Below are 18,050 nucleotides of genomic sequence, written 5' to 3' on the forward strand. Positions count from 1 at the left end.
GGGAAAAGCAGAAAACCTTGTCTCAAGCCACTGAGACTGTCTTTGTAGCTGAAAAGGGAAGGGGAAGAAAAGGAGTGCAGGTGGTGATGGGAGATTCTATAGTTAGAGAAACATGCAGGAGATTCTACGGATGAAGAAGACATCCCGATAGCATGTTACTTCCCAGGTGCTAGGGTTGGGATTATCTTGGATCAGGTCCCACAGCATACTAAAGTGGGAGGGTGAACAGCCAGAAGTCGTGGTACACATTGGTACCAACAACATAGGTAGGGAAAGTGATGAGGTCCTGATGAGAACGGAAATCAGAACTCAGAAGCTATTCATTCAGAACTGCAAATTCAGCCTGAAATTATGCCCAGAAACTCACTCTGTCAGTCCTCAAACTAATCCCATGCCCACTCTAACAGTCCCGAAACAAAATCCACAGGACAATTCTCTCCCAAAAGCTACACGTCAGTCCCAAAGCTTATGACACACACCCTCAGTCTCCCTCCAGTATTGTATCAGTCCTCAAACCAATCCCATTTGCCCGCTCTCTCCTCAAAGCCCGTGTTGATCCCCAAATTAATTCCACAGGCCTACACTCTCCCAATGTGCATGTCCCAAAACTTAGGACATCCCCACACGTTCTTTCCAGCCCAAACTAAACTTTCCATTATGGTTCTTGGATTTATTGAGTGTGCCAGCAAGAAAATGAATTTTGGGGTTGTATATGGTGATATATGTGCTTTGATAATAAATTTATGCTGAACTTTGAACTTTCTGACCCAAATCTTGTTGTAATAAAAATCCTTACCGCTAAACCCTGTCTCTCATCCAAGCCTCAACATGTAGCCGTCACCCCAATCCCTAACCGTCTCTGATTAGAGCCGTAACCTGTTAAACTAACAGTAACCCTAACTCTAAATACCATTCCTGTCCTATAGCTGACCCATGGAACTAACTCATTCCTATCACTAAATCCTGGCTAATACCTCAAATTATAACACTAACCCTCATCGCTAATCCAAGCCCTGTCCCTGACCAACGCTCAACTCCTGATTCTGACCTAGTCCCTAACCTTGTTTTTTCACTTGGATTTTCAGAAGGGCTTTGGAAAAGTTGCTGCACATGAGGCTGCTGAACAAGATAAAAGCCCATGGTACGACAGAAAAGATAATAGCACGCATAGAAGATTAGCTGATTGCCAGGAGACAAAGAATGGAAATAAAGGGGGCCTTTTCTAGCTGGCTGCTCGTGAATAGTAGTGTTCCACATGGGCCGGTGTTGGGAACATTTGGAGCTTAGAAGGCTGAGTGGGGACTTGATAGATGCGTTTAAAATAATGAGGGGGATAGATCAAGTTGACGTGGATAGGCTTTTTCCACTGAGGGTAGGGGAGATTCAAACAAGAGGACATGTTTTGAGAGTTAGGGGGCAAAAGTTTAAGGGTAACATGAGGGTGAATTTCTTCACTCAGAAAGTGGTAGCTGTGTGGAATGAGCTTCCAGTAGAAGTGGATGAGGCAGATTTGGTATCGACATTTAAAGTAAAATTGGATAGGTATATGGACAGGAAAGGAATGGAGGGTTATGGGCTGAGTGCAGGCCAGTGGGCCTAGGTGAGTGTAAGCGTTGGCACGGACTAGAAGGGCCGAGATGGCCTGTTTCCGTGTTGTAATTGTTATATGGTTATATGGATATATCAATGATTTTGCTGAAGGCATTGATGGCTTTGTGGCCACATTTGTGGACAATATGACCATAGGTGGAGTGACAGGTAATACTGAGAAAGCAGAAGGATTTAGAAAGATTAGGAGACTGGGCAAAGAAATGGCAGATGGAATATAGTGTAGGGTAGTGTATGGCCATGTACTTTGGTAGAATGCATAAAGGAGCAGATTATTTTCTAAACGGGAAGAAAATTCAGAATCAGAGGTACAAAGGTCCTTGGGAGTCCTCATGCAGAAATCCCTAAAGGTTAACTTACAGGTTGAGCTGGTGGTAAGGAAGGAAAATGCAATGGTAGCATTTATTTTGAAATTACTTGAATAGAGAAGCCAGGATATAATGAGAAGGATTTTAAAGGCTTTGGTCAGACTGCACAGAGTATTATGAACGGTATGAGGCCTCTTATCTAAGAAAAGATGTGCTGTTATGTTATTGGAGAGGGTTAGGAAAGTTTCATGAAAATAAATTCAGGAATGGAAGTGTTAACATATGAAAAGCATTTGAGTGCATTGGGCTTGTACTTGCTGGAGTTTAAGAGAAATAAGTGGGGGGGGGGATCTCATTGAAAACTATTAAATATTGAAATGGCTAGATAAAGTGGACATGGATAAGATGTTTCTTATAGTGAGGGAGTTTGAGACCAGAGGGCACAGCCTCATAATAGAGGGATGTCACTTTAGAACAGAGATGAGGAAGAATTTCTTTAGCTAGAGGTGATGAATTCCACAGGTTCGCACGCCCCTTAAAGCCCGGTGTCAGTCCCCAAACCAATCCCACTGCCCTATTCTCTGTCCACAGCCCTGCATTAAACCCTAGATTAATTCCACTGCTACACTCTCTTCCTATGTCAATCCCTAGTCTAATCCCACTGACCTTCCCAAACCCACAGCCCAGGATCTGTCCCTAAATTAATACCATTGCCCAACTGTGACTCAACAGCCGTGCCAGTCCATAAACTAATCACAAAGCCCCACATAATTTCCACTGCCCTTTGTCAATAGTAAACTAAACCCTTTGCCCAACTCGCTTAGAATCTAATCCCACTGCCTCACTCTCTAACGTCAGCCCTGTGTCCGTCCCAAACTAATAGTACAGACCTTCCCTCACAGACAGCACTGTTTCAGAGCCCAACACAAACTGCCCCTCAGTTCTGTAAAGAGAGCAGAACTAATTAAAAGCTCAAATTTCCCTGTGTAAAGAGAAACAACACTTTCCGCTGGTCCAGCCATGAAAGTACACTAGCACCTGCACTTTCTCCAAAGGCTAAGGAAATCTGATGTATCACTGATTCACCAAGAGGCATCCTGTACAGATGCACACTGACTCTGTTCCGTATCCCAAGCACAGTATTAGTTATTAACACAGCCCACTCCTTCACACAAACGTTGTCTTTACACTTCACAACGCCTCAGGAAGTCAACCAACATAATCAAGGACCCCTCCCATCCCAGTCACTCTCACATCTGGTAGAAGTTTATAATAGCTTAAGAGCACATTTCACCAGACTCGAGGACGGCTTCCAACTCACTGTTATAAGACTATTGAGTACTCCTCACATACGCTAAAGATGAATTTTACTCTCCCTTTCTACCTCGTCATGACCCTTGCACTTTGTTTATCGCCCTGCAGTACAGTCCACTTTCTCTGCAGTTTGTTTTCTTTTTACTGCCTCAATCAAATGACCAATCCAGAAGACAAAAGTTTTTATTTTTTCAAGCCTTTTATTAACACTAGCAAACATCTATCAGTTCATCCCTTCACCAAAGGGACAATTACTTTACCTATTTTATATTGAAATTATTTAGTATGGTAATACAATAAGAATTTATTAGAAATTTTTTTACAGTAAAATAACTTACAGTTAGCATCTTTACAAAGCTTGAAGAGTGAGAAACAAAAGTCATCTTTTAGCATTTGAGGGGTGTATTTAAGAGTCGGATAAGTGAACTAGACGCAGTCCTCGTCCAGGGGTCAGTGGTGGAAAGGGTGAGCAGCTTTAAGTTCCTGGGTGTCAACAATCTGAGGAGATCTGGGACCAAAATACTGATGCGCTCATGGAGAATACATGCTGGCGTCTGTACTTCTTCAGCTTCTTGAGGAGATTTCATAAGGCATGAAATAGGTGTAAATAGATGTACTAAATAGAAATCTTTTAGTAATAGACTAAGGCAACTGTGCTGTTCCAAAGAGCACTATATGATATCATTCTTGCCCTTGGCCATTAGGTTCTATAATGAGTCAACCGATAGCTGGGGAAGTGATGACTCCCTCCTGTTAGACTGTTTATGGTAACTTAATTTTATTCTTTCTACTTCTCTTCTAATATTTATATCTGTACACTTGTAATGCTACTTTCCCTTAAGGGTTTCTTCACCTTAAGCTCTCTAATCTGTAATTTACTTTGGGTTTAATGAAGTATCTATCAATCTACCTCTGTCTAGGACCCAGGCCCAGTTGCTTTGAAATGCTTTGAGTCTCGATCCTGCTTCCATGTTTCTGAACTTTCCAAAATGACCTAGTGCCTAGATCAATCAAACCTCAGTTTAGGTAGATGGGTCTTGATTCTGCCTTATTTCCACTCGCCCTGACTTTGCCTCGCCTCCACTCGGCTTGAATCTTCCTCGACCTCATCTTGCTTTCACCTCATACTAGCTCGCTTCAACCCTTAACTCAGCCTCACTTTCATTCAACTCCCTGCTGTTTGCGGTGATTGTTTACCATAAATTTAACCAGAAAAAGTGTTATTAATAAGGTATTTAGTTGTAATCTTTGTTTTGTTTACCACTGATAAGCAGTCGCTGGGCTTCACCACTGTGTAATGAGATTGTAAGGAAGGACGGGAAGATGATGCGCAAAGAACCAGAATTGATTAGGGACCAGGAGAAAGTGATCAGAATATGATCAAATTCACCTTGAAAGTTGAGAAGGAGAAGGTGAAGTCAGATATATCAGTATTACAGTGGAGCAAAGGGAATTACAGAGGCATGAGAGGAGCTGGCCAGAATTAATTGGAAAAGAAAACTGGCAAGGATGATAGCAGAGCACCAATGGTTGGAATTTCTGAAAGCAATTCGGAAGGCACAGGATATATACATTCCAAAGAGGGAGAAGAATTCTAAAAAGATGACACAACCATGGCTAAAAGAGAAGTCAAAACCAACATAAAAGCCAAAGAGAAGCTATATAATAGACCAAAAATTAGTGGGAAGTTGGAGGATTGGGAAGCTTTTAAAAACCAACAGAAGCTAAAAAAATCATTAAGGTAAGGATGGAATACAAAAGTAAGCTCGTCAATAATATTAAAGAAGATACCAAAAGTTTATTCAGATACATTAAGTGTAAAAGAGAAGTCGGAGTGAATATCGGACTGCTGGAAAATGATGCTGAAGAGTTAGTAATGCGGGACAATGAAATGGCAGACAAACCAAATAAGTATTTTGCATCAGTCTTCACTGTGAAAGACAGCAATGGTATGGTGGAAGTTCCAGGTGTCAGGGGTCATGAAGTGTGTGAAGTTAACCTAAAAGGGGAGAAGTTTCTTGGGAAACTGAAAGGTCTGAAGTTAGATAAGTCACCTGGACAAGATGATGTACATCCCAGAGTTCTGAAAGAGGTGGCTGAAGAGATTGTGGAGGCATTAGTAATGATCTTTCAAGAGTCACCAGGTTCTGGAATGGTTCTGGAAAACTAGAAAATTGCAAATGTCACTCTGCTCTTCAAGAAGGGAGAGAGGATGAAGAAAGAAAACTGTAGGCCAGTTAATCTGATCTCAGTGGTTGGGAGGTTACTGTAGTTAGTTATTAAGGATAAGGTCTCAGTGAACTTGAAGGCACATGATAAATGGGCCATAGTCTTGCCTGACTATTTTCCGTAGGAAAATCTTGCCTGACAAATCTGTTGGAATTCTTTGAAGAAATAACTAGCAGGCTAGACAATGGAATCAGTTGATGTGTACTTGGATTTTCAGAAGGCCTTTGACAAGAAGCCACACATGAAGCTACTTAACAAGGTACGAACCCATGGAAAGATTCTAGCATGAATAAGGCAGTGAGTGATTGGCAGGAGGCAAAGGTTGGGAATAAAGGGAGCCTATTCTGGCTGGCTGCCAGTGACAAGTGGTGTTCCACAGGGAAGTGAGTTGGGACCAATTCTTTTTACAATATATGTCAATGATTTGGATGATGGCTTTGTTGCTAAGTTTGCAGATGATGGGAAGATAGGTGAAGAGGCAGGTTGTTTTGAGGAAGTAGAGTGGCTACAGAAGGACTTAGACAGATGAGGAGAATTGGCAAAGAAGTGGCAAATGGAATACAGTGTCGGAAAGTGTACGTTCGTGCACTTTGGTAGAAGAAATGAAAGGGTTCTAAATGGAGAGAAAATACAAGTTGAGTTGCAAAACAACTTGGGATTCCTAGTGTAGAATTCCCTAAAGGTCACTTTGCAGGTTGAGCTTGTGGTGAGGAAGGCAAATGCAATGTTAGCATTCATTTCAAGAGGACTAGAATATAAAACCAAGGATGTAATGTTGAGACTTTATAATGCACTGGTGACACCTCTCTTGAAGCACTGTGAGCAGTTTTGGGCCCCTTGCCTTAGAAGAGATGTACTGTAACTGGAAAGGGTTCAAAGGAGGTTAATGAAAATGATTCCAGGATTGAATGGCTTGTCATATGAAGAGTGTTTGATGACTCTGGGCCTGTATTTACTGGAATTCAGAAGAATGAGTGTTGACTTCATTGAAACCTATCAAATGGTGAAAGGCTTTGATAGAATGTATGTGGCGATTCTAAGACCAGAACACACAACTTCCAAATAGAGGGGTGTCCTTTTAGAATGTGGATGAGGAGGAATTTCTTTAGCCAGAGAGTGGTGAATCTGTAGAATTCTTTGCAGAGGCTGCTTTGGAGGCCAAGTCTTTATGTATATTTAAGGCAGAGCTTGATAAGTTCTTGATTGGTTAGGGCATTAAGGAATACGGGGAGAAGGCAGGATATTGGGGCTGAGAGGAAAATTGGATCAGTCATGATGAAATGTCCTAATTCTGCTCCTATATCTTGTGGTCTTATGATAGGGCAAAATTACAGTCAGTGGGATGAGTAAAGTGTAACAGGGGACCCAACTCAGAAAGTCTGGTGAATGCACACAATATATAGAATAAGATAGATGATCTTGCAGTGCAGTTAGAGATTGGCAGGTATGATGTTCTGGGCATCTCAGAGTTGTGGCTGAAAGAAGATCACAATTGGAAGCTTAACATCCAAGCATAAACATTGTATTGAAAGGACAGGCAAGTATGCAGAATTTGTGAGGTGGCTCTTTTGCAGGTAGGTTGGAAAATTCAGTTGATGCTGGATCCCAAGATGGAATTTGTAGAATGCCTATGAGATGGATTGGGTGTTATGTATTGACCCAGATGAACAGCAATTCTAGATTGGGTGTTATGTATTGACCCAGATGAACAGCAATTCTAGATTGGGTGTTATGTATTGACCCAGATTTTACAAGGAAGCTTAAGATAAAGGAACCCTTAGGAGACAGTGATCATAATGGGATAGAATTCACCCTGCATTTTTGAGAAGCTCAAATCAGATATATCAGCATTACAAAAGTATGAGAGGGGAGCTGGCCAAAGATGATTGGAAGGGGATACTAGCAGGTATGAATACAGAACAGCAATGGCTGGTGTTTGTGGGGAAAAATCAGAAGGCACAGGAAAGATACATCCCAAAGATGAAAAAGTATTCTAAAGGGAAGGTGGGGCAACCTTGGCTGACAGGAAAAGTCAAAGACAGCTGATGCACCATCAATAACTCTCGGAGACGTGAGTTAAGGTAGGCTTTTATTGGCTGGAAGAAAGCACAAGCAGCAAGTGACCACCACACAACATCCTGGAGACTGAGGGGGGAGCAGTGCCTCCAATCGCCTTTATACCGGGGTCTGTGGGAGGAGCCACAGGAGCAGTCAGCGTTCACCACATTAGCATAAAAGCTAAAAAGAGGGCATGCAATATAGCAAAATTTAGTAGGAAGGTAGAGGTTTGGGAAGCTTTTAAAAGCCAACAGAAGGCAACTGAAAAAAATCATAAATAGAGAAAGGATGAAATATGAAGACAAGCTAGCTAATAATACAAAAGAGGATACAAAAAGTTTTTTTCAGATATACAAGGATTAAGAGAGAGATAAATGTGGATATCCAAGTTAGAAAATGACACTGGAGAGGTAGTAATAAGGGACAAATAAATGGCAAAGGAACTTAATAAGTATTCTGCATCTATCTTCATTGTGGAAGACATCAGCAGAATGCCATAAATGCAAGAATATCAGAGGCAGAAGTGAAAGTCATTGCAATTACTGAGGAGCAGGTGATTGGGAAGTTGAAAAGTCAAGGTAGACAAGTCACCTGGACTACATAGACTACACCCCGTGGTTCTGAAAATGGTGGCTGAAGTGATTGTGGAAACATTAATAATGATCTTTCAAGAATCACTGGATTCGGGAATGGTTCCTGAGGACTGGAAAATTGTAAGTGTCACTTGACTTTCTAAACAAGGGAGTGAGGCAGAAGAAAGGATATTAGTGCCCAGTTAGCCTGACTTCAGTGCTTGGGGAGATGTTGGAGTCTGCTATTAAGGATGAAGTTTCAGGGTACTTGGAGGCACATGATAAAATAAGTCAAAGTCAGCATGATCTTCTAAAGGGGAAATCTTGCCTGACAGATCTGTCAAAATTCATTATGGAAATAACAGGCAGGATCGACAAAGGAGTCAGTAGATGTTTTATTTGGATTTTCAGATGGCTTTTGACAATATGCCACACACGAGGCTGCATAACAAAATAAAAGCCTATGGTATTACAGGAAAGGTACTAGAATAGATAGAAGATTTGCTGACTGGCAGAAGGCAAAGAGTGGGTATAAAGGAGGCCTCTTCTGGCTGCCTGCTGATGACTAGTAGTATGCCAAAGGAGTCAGTGTTGGGACTGTTTCTTTTCACGTTGTATGTGGAAGATCTGGATGAAGGAATTGATGGCTTTATTGCAAAGTTTACAGATGATACAAAGATAGGTAGTTTTGAAGAAGCTGTGAGGATACAGAAGGACTTACACAGATTAAGAGAATGGGCAAAGAAGTGACAGATGGAATCCAGTGTTGAGAAGTATGTGGTCACTTTGGTAGAAGAAATAAAAGCATAGACTATTATCTAAATGGAGAGAAAATTCAAAAATCTGAGGTGCAAAGGGACTTGGGAGTCCTTGTGCAGGATTCCTTAAAGTTTAATTTGCAGGTGGAATTGATGGTGAGAGGACTAGCATACAAAAGCAAGGATGTAATGTTGTGGCTTTATAAGGCACTGGTGGGGCCTCACTCAGAGTACTGTGAGCTGTTTTGGGCCCCTTATCTAAGAAAGGATGTGCTGAGATTAGAGGGGGTTTAAAAGACATTCACAGAAATAATTCCAGGATTGAAAGACTTATGAGGAGTGTTTGATGGCTCTGTGCCTGTACTCACATGAATTCAGAAGCATGTGGGGGGGGGGGGGATCTCATTGAAACCAATTGAATGTTGAAAGATGACAATAGAGTATATGGGGAGAGAATATTTCCTATGATGGGGGAGTGTAGGAATAGCAGACACAGCATCAGAATAGAGGGACATCCATTTAGAATGGAGATGAGGAGGAATTTCTTTAGCCTGAGAGTGGAGAATCTGTGAAATCAGACTGCTATGCAGGCCAAGGCACTGGGTATATTTAAGGCAGAGGTTGATAGCTTCTTGACTAGTCCATGGATGAAGGGATATGGGGAGAAGGCAGGAGATTGGGGCTGAGGGGAAAATGGATTGGCCATGATGAAATGGCGGAGAAGACTCAAGGGACCAAATGACCCAATTCTGCTCCTATATCTTATGGTCTTATCCATCTGATGACACCTATCCAATAGTGAAAAGTCTAGATAGAGTGGATGTTTCCTAAAGTAGAAGGTTCTGACTGGTCCCATCACCATCTGGTATGGAGGCTCAAAAGGAGATGCAGAGGCTAGATGCCAACTCCATCATGGGCACAAACCATATCCACCAATGGTTTCTCAAGCACCAGCGAGTAACCCACACACAAGTCCGTTCTTCACTTTTGCTGCAGTCTCAGAAAAAAGTGAGGCAGTGTGATACTGGACACACTTTGGGGTCTATAAACATTTAAAAATATTAAAAAGTATACACAAGAACAGGAAAGTGGACCTAGATAGATCAGAGGATAACTTAGACACAGCAGAATTTAAATTATGCATTTCAACATTCAAATTAAATTTATTATCTAAGTACATACATATCATATACAACCCTGAGATTCTCAATAAATCCATAATAGAATAATAATCATAGTAGAATTAATGAAAGACCACCTGAACTTGAGATTTCTTTATTCTTTATCATTTTTGAAAGGCTTTTTGTTGCATGTCATGCCAAAAGACCACAGAAAATTACTAAGTGTGCATTCAGTGGCCAGATTATTAACTACACCTGCTCATTAGAAACAGAATCTGGATTAGAATTGGGTTTAAGATCACTGGCAGAAGTCATGAAGTTTGTTATTTTGTGGCAGTAGTACATGGAAATACAAATCAAAATATAAATTACTACAATTTGCATACAGACGCCGGCCAGTGGTGTAGTGGCATCAGTACCAGACCGTGAGGTGAATTTGAAGCCGGACAGCTCCTTGCACGCTTTCCATTTGCACTGGGCCGAGCACCGAGCTGGAACTCGGTCTTGTAAAGAAGTCAAATGCTATGGAAACGGCAAAAATGCCACCCGATGTGCCACCAAGCATAAAAAGGAACAACACTACCTCTATCTTTTTCCTTAACCGTTATGGGTGGTATGCATGTGCATTCTCCCTCAATCTCAGGTCCTCTTCCAGAGGCTTGGCAGCTGGCGGGTTTGGTGCAATATCTTTGTTGTTCTTAGTAGTCCACTTCTCTGGACCACGGTCTCAGATGTGGTTCCCGGGATTTCTTGGAGCCACTCTCCCAGTCAAGGTGTCACAGCTCCAAGTGCTCCTATCAGCACCAGGATTACTCTGGCTTCAGAATTCCATATTCTTTCTGTCTGTTCTTACAAGCCCCGGTATCTCCAGCTTCTCATATCCTTGCTTCCTTACGTTCCTGTCATTCGAGATTGCCTGATCTATTACTATTGCTTTCTCCTTTCTTTGTTCAGTATTACAATGTCTGGCTGGCTGGCCAGTACCTGCTTATCAGTCTGTATTTGGATGTCCCACAGGATCTTAGTTCTATCACTCTCCATTCCCTTCTCGGGTGTTTCCCATTTGGACTTGTAGTGTCAAATCCATACTCAGCGCACAATTCCTGCAGCTTGGTTGTGCCACCCCTGCTGTCCCTGCCTGCATCTTGCACCCTGCTTCCACGTGCTGGATGGTTTCGGCAGATTCCTTGCACAGTCCGCATCTTGTGGCCTGTCTGGTGTGATAGACACTTGCTGCTGTGCTCAGCGCCTGTTCTGGTGCAGTCATGAGCAGCGCCTCTATGATGTCCTTCAGCCCTGCCATTAGTAGGACTTGCTTATGTCAGCCACCTCTGATATCTGGTGATGGTACATCCCATGCAGTGGCTTGACCTGCCATAGCCTCTAGTCCACTGGTTCTGCTTCACCCACTGCCATTTCCATGTGCCCTGCCTGCTGTCTGAAGTATTCTCCTAGGAGGCTGTCCTTAGGAGCCATATTCCTGACGTACTCATGGCTGTTTCGCATTTCTCCAGGACTGTGACCTTGACTCCTCCAAGTCCCCACCCTCCTTTATTCCGGTGGGTGTACAGTTGCTCGGCATTGGACTTTGGGTGGAATCCTCCATTTATTGTTTGCAGTTTCCGGGTTGTGATGTCAGTGGCTTCCAGTTTGTTCCTTGGCCAGCACACTACTATAGCTGGGTATCTGATGACTGGTAGGCCAAATGTGGCGATGGCTCTGATCTTGTTCTTCCCATTCAGCTGGCTTTTTAGAACATGTCTGACGCTTTGGAGGTTCTTGGATGTTGCAGCCTTCCTTGTGTCCTCATCGTGGCTTCCATGTGCCTGCAGAATCCCCAGGTATTTGTAGCTGTCCTGTGTGACTGGTATGTGACCTTCACGAGGTCGACTCCTTCAGTCTTGATGAGTTTCCCTCTTTTCTCTACCATCCGGCTGCACCTTTCCAGTCCAAATGACATCCCAGTGTCTCTGCTGTACACCCTTGTCAGGTGGATTAGTGAGTCGATGTCCCTTTCATTTCTGGCATACAGCTCGATGTCATCCATGTACAGGAGGTGGCTGGTGGTCACTCCACTCTTCAACCTGTGCCCATGTCCACTCTCCGAGATGATCTGGCTGAGGGGTTCAAGCTTCTGCAGAGCAGCAGTGGGGGTAGTGCATCACCCGGGTATATTCCACATCTGATACAATAGCACCAGTATCCATCAGATGTGGAATGTAAATATATATATATATAAAATTAAGTAATGCAATGAGAGAAAAAAGTGAATTAATGTATATGGGTTCATTGTCCATTCAAAGATTTGATGTTTAAGGGGAAAAAGCTTTTCCTGAAACATTGAGTGTGTTTCTTCAGGTACCTGTACCTGCCCCTTGATGGTAGCTGGGAGATGAGGGCATATCCTGGGTGATTGGAGTCCTTAATGATGGATGCCACCTTTTTGAGGCATCGCCTTTTAAAGATGTCCTTGATGCTGGGCAGGCTAGGGCCTGTAACGGAGCTGGCAGAGTTTGCAACTTTTTGTAGCTTTTTCCAATCGTGCATTGACCTCTCCGTACCAAACAGTGTTGCAACCAGTTAGAATGCACTCTGCGGTGCATCTGCAGAAGTTTGCGAGAGTCTCCTCAAATTCCTAAATGAAATGTAGCCGCTGTTGTGCGGGAGACACCTTAGATGACATGGATGCGTTGGGCTGAATGGCCTGTCTGCCTGCTCTATACCTCTACCAGAGTAGATACAAGGGGCAGAGTGGCCAACTTTTATGTTTATAAGTAGGATGTTGACGGGGATTGAATTATTGAAAGCAAGGGTAAATTATTAGAATTCTCCTTTGTGGGAAATCATCATTTCATGGTAATCCTTGGGACTCAGGGGAACAAAATATCCAGGGGAAAATTATTTCCCAGTACTTTATCATTTAAAAATTCTCAGCATTTCCATTTCTGGTTAAGCATTTCCAAGCAATAATTTTATCCAGAACAAGCAGAGATAGACAATAGCCCCACCTGCTGAAATATTGTTGTATTTTGGCTTATACATTCACTTTACGTTCAAGGTGGCAGCTGCGAAATGAGACTGAACCACTAACCACAGCTGCTACTTTCACGAGCCACCCTGCACTGGAATGTGGATCACAGATCATCCTCTGCCGCCACCAATAGATTAGATTTTAGATTAGATTCAACTTTATTGTCATTGTGCCGAGTACAGATACAAAGCCAATGAAATGCAGTTAGCATCTAACCAGAAGTGCAAAAGAAGTGTTATTTACAAAATAACTGCGAATAAAAAGTGCTACAGCATACAAATATAAAAGTACTGAGACAGTCCAATATGGGTGCAATACTATTTAGCGCTGTGATGTGAGGTTCAGCAGGGTCACAGCCTCAGGGAAGAAATTCTTCCTGTGTCTGCTGGTGCGAGAGCGGAGGCTGCTGTAGTGCCCACCACTTCTGAGAACATTATACTCAAATCAAGTGATCACACTGCTACTTTCAACCAATGGACTCAGCTCTTCCTATTCCAGAGAATACTGATCAATTCTCCCAAGCAACAAGAGATTTCACTATTGCCAGAAATTGAGACTTATGCTTGAAACTTTATATTGAACTCCAGCAGTTTCTATGAGCAAAAAGATGAGGAACATTAAAAAAAACAAATGCCCTTGAGTAGAAAAGCCTACAATTAGTTGACACAGCTCCATCCATCATACATGTAGCCCTCCCCACCACTGAGCACACCTACAAAGAGTGCTTGTCACAGGAGAGAGCGCCATCTGGCATCACTGGCTGGTACGGTGGGGGCTACTGCACAAGATTGAAATAAGTTGCAGAAACTTGTAAAATTAGTCATCTCCATCATGGGTACTAGCCTCCATAATGTCCAAGACATCTTCAAAGAGCAGTGCTTTAGTAATGTGGCATCCATCATTAAGGACCCCCACCACCTACATCATGCTCTCTTCACACTATTACCATTGAGGAGGTACAGAAGCCCGAACTCATACACACAGTAATTCAGGAACAGCTTCTTCCTCTCTGCCATCTGATTTCAAAATGGACTTTGAACCCATGAATACTGCTTCACTATTTTTTTAAATTTCTGTTATTTTTGCACTACCATATTTATTTTAACTTATTTAATAGACATACTTAATGTAATCCAGTTTTTTCTCTATATTTATCATGTAATTCATTGTATTACTGCTGTAAAGTTAATGAATTTCTTGACAAACGCTGGCAGTATTAAATCTGATTCTGATCATCAAGGACACCCCCACCTCCCCCCATGCAGGCTATGCTCTCTTCTTGCTGCCAGCACTAGGAAAGAGGCACAAGAGCTTCAGGTCCCACACCACCATGTTCGAGACCAGTTATTATACTTCAGGCATCAAGCTCCCAAACCGGAGTGAACAAGTTCACTCATACAAAATTGAACTGATTGCACAACCAGTGGACTCACTTTCAAGGACACTACTCCTCATGATCTCAATATTATTTTGTCTTCTTTTTGTATTTGCGTGATTTGTTGTCTCTTGCATATCAATTGTTTATCTTTGGTTATGTGTAGTTTTCCAATTGTTCTATTCTATTTCTTTCTACAAGTTGTCATAGCCAGGGCAGGTAGTGGGATTCAGCTGACACTACCTGTGAAATGCTCCTAATGGCATACATCTCAAATAGCCTCTGACAATCAAGTCCAGGTCCTGCCCTTCATTTGTGGCTTGGTGGAACCATCTCTACTGACAGAAGGGGCAAAAGCATGTTACTGGCACCTCAAAGCCAGTCTTGTCAGGTAAACAGCACAGACTAGCTACCTCTGCAACACTGCCAGCGCCAAACTGTTCCTTTGGAGTCTTCAGATGTATGAAGGCAGCAAGCCTGATGCCTGGGCAACAGCTTGCTCTCCATGTCCTTCTATGCTGGCTTGTACATCACACAGCAACTAGGATGCAACATGCATGTTCCTGAACAGCAGAGGGCCCATGTGTATTTGCTATGAATACAAGCTTTGTATTTAGTATAAATGTATGGCTTTCATAATGTTCAAATCTTGTCCTACACTACCATGACAAATATCACAACAGCTAAGAATAGAAAAGAATTGTATTTCTTTTAAATATATTGAAGGAGCCCACTCTCATTTTCAATATCTAATGCAGCTGTTTACTAATCTCACTGCTCCTGTCTGGTCATATTATTTGCCTTTCCTACTAGAGATCTGCTAGATGATTGAGTGACAATTTCCCCCATGGGATCACCCCATATCATGGAGACACAACAGATGGAGAATGGACCAGTCATCCTAGATAGAGATTCCTTTAGTGGGATCTTTGTTCAATACTGTATGAAAATAGGTTCTTCAGCCCAACTGCTTTATGCCTACCAAGATACCCAAGCTAATCCCATGTCTACCTGTGACCTTTATCCCTCTAAACCTTTAATTTTTGTCCAAACATCTTTAAGTCTTTGTTGCTATTCCTGCACACTCTACTCACTCCATATATTGTATATACCACACTGAAGAGGTAGCCTCTCTAGAACCTCATCTCCTCTTACCTTCTGTGCCCTCTAGCATTTAATTTTCTTTCACCTGGAACAAGACTGCTTGGATTTAACTTGTCTGTCCCTCATTGTTTTCTACATTTTCTAATGTAACCTCTCAATCCCATACTCCAATGAGTAATGCCTATTCAATCCCTTCCTGTAACTCAGGCCCTCAAGTCCAAGCAGCATTCCAGCAAATCTCCTTACACTTTCCAGTTTAATGACATCTTTTCTACAACAGGGTAATCAGCACTGTACAACATATACCATGTACAGACTCAATATCTTGTACATCTGCAACATATCCTGTACTCAAAGCTGACAGATGAAAGCCTGCAGGCCAATATTGCCTGTCAATACAGGTCACGAGATTCTGCAGATGATGGAAAGCGGGAACAAGACAAAATGCTGAAGGAACTCAGGTCAGGCAGCATTAATTGAAAGGAATAAAGCTGAAGTTTCAGGAACAAGACTGGAAAGGAAGGGGGCAGAAGTCAGAATAAGAATGTAGAAGCAGGAGAGTCTCCAATGCCAGCACATCCTTTTGTAGATAAAGAGGCCCAACACTGGTCTGACCAATGCCTTGAAGTCCCACTATTACATCCTTACTGAAGAGATGAAGCCATGAAGAGACATGAATTACAGTGCATTCCAGACATGCTTCATACTACAATGTAACCCACTGTCAAGTGTTTATGGCAGATGAGGCATCAAACTAGCTGTTGTGCTCTGAAATCACTGAATTGGCTGCTGCCAGAACTGAACATAGCAAGTGAAGACTATTCCATCACCTTCGTACACATATCCTTGCTCAGATATTCATATTTTGCACTGTGTGTAATTTGCCACTTTTCAGCCCATGTCTGAGCTTTGCTAAAGTGTTTCTGCATATGTACACAGATTAGTTATATTGGTGTATGATTTGACAAAGTGATATTTGCAACCAACATTCTCCAATCACAAACGAATATCATTGATGAAACAGGCTGATTCATGTGTCACTCTTTTAAAAGAATGCATCAGAATATTAAAGGCCTAGATAGAGTGAACACAGATGTTTCCTTTAGTGAGGGAGTTTATGAGTAGAGGCATTAAAGATTACAGGGTTTGGGGTTGACAGGGATAATAAGCCAACAATTATGGAATGGCAGAGCAGACTCAATGGGTTAAATGGCTCTTGAGTGGTTGTCCATCTGCTGTGGCCCACATGAAAAACCTACCATGAATCTCAAGCTCTTACTTACTGATTACAACTCATCATCCCTTCAAAACATTGCTCAGATCCTAGAACACTTATTGCCCTCTGCACTTGGACATTTTACTTCCGCAGTTGGTGGGGGTGGGGGGAGAGATGCACTTCAGGACTAGCTGTTCAATCCTGTATTCCATTTGCTCTAGATCTTTAACAGTATGGCCAAGCATAGCTCTAATACCATCTGATAATTCACCAATGACAGCTTTCAAGCAGTAGCATTATGGAAATTTAAAATACATACAAGGGTGAGATAGATCTGAATAAGTGGTATAACAAATGATCTTGCACCCAACATTAGTAAAGTATGATGGACTATCTCCCCCCACCCAACTATAGAAAAGGGAAAGCCAAGTGAATTATCATCCTCAATGGGTCTGGAGTGGAAACATCAGGATCCTGGCCGTCAGTCTGAGGGGATCCACCCTGATCCAGCATAAATGCAAACATGACAATGCAACAATACATTTTATTTTTAATGTTTAAGGACAGTCAGTATGTCATTGAAGACCAACAAGCTTCTACAGTAGTTTACATCGTGGCTTAGCATGGTTGGCTGGTGGCACAGTGACATCAGCACCAGACTCCAGAATGAAGATTCCCAAGTTCAAATCTAGTCAGGCTGTTCCCAAGTTTTCCAACCATGCTGGGTTGGGTGTTAAGCTCACAACTCAACCTCAAAGTAAAGAAAAATACTGCAAAATTTCTGTGCGAGGAGTGGCACGCCACACGGTCTTTCATTCCGCACCCTACAAAGCGTGAAAATGCCCAATGCTGGCCTCAGGCCTGAGTCAATGGTGGCATCATCATCAAGCATGGGAATTCCAGAAAGCGGCGATTTCGGTTAGCTAGTGCTCTCCACCATTAGTGACATCAGAAGGAGGCAATGTCAATGATGCAACATTCATCATTAATGACCCACATCTAGGCCATGCCTTAATGGAGCAATCAAGCATCTGCAGACCCACAATTCCAGATTCAAGAACAACTTCTTCCCCACCACAAGGCTCTAAGACAACCTGGTTAAACATCCTATTATTCTAAAGTCATGAAATAAACAGTGATAGTTGTCAGGCAAGTCTGCATTGATTAATCAAAGATTAGAAATATGATCAAAAATTAGAATGTACTGCCTGCCTGAAAGCTAACACTCCCAGCCTTTATACTTCATGTCATGAGAAACAAAGTATTTGCCTCAGCAAATATCAGTCCATCTTGCATCACTGCAAAGGATTTAGATGCATGGGAACATTAAAATTTAGTTTCCTCTCCATCCCAACC

Source organism: Hemitrygon akajei, chromosome 16 (assembly GCF_048418815.1).
Source record: "Hemitrygon akajei chromosome 16, sHemAka1.3, whole genome shotgun sequence".
NCBI lineage: Eukaryota > Metazoa > Chordata > Chondrichthyes > Myliobatiformes > Dasyatidae > Hemitrygon > Hemitrygon akajei.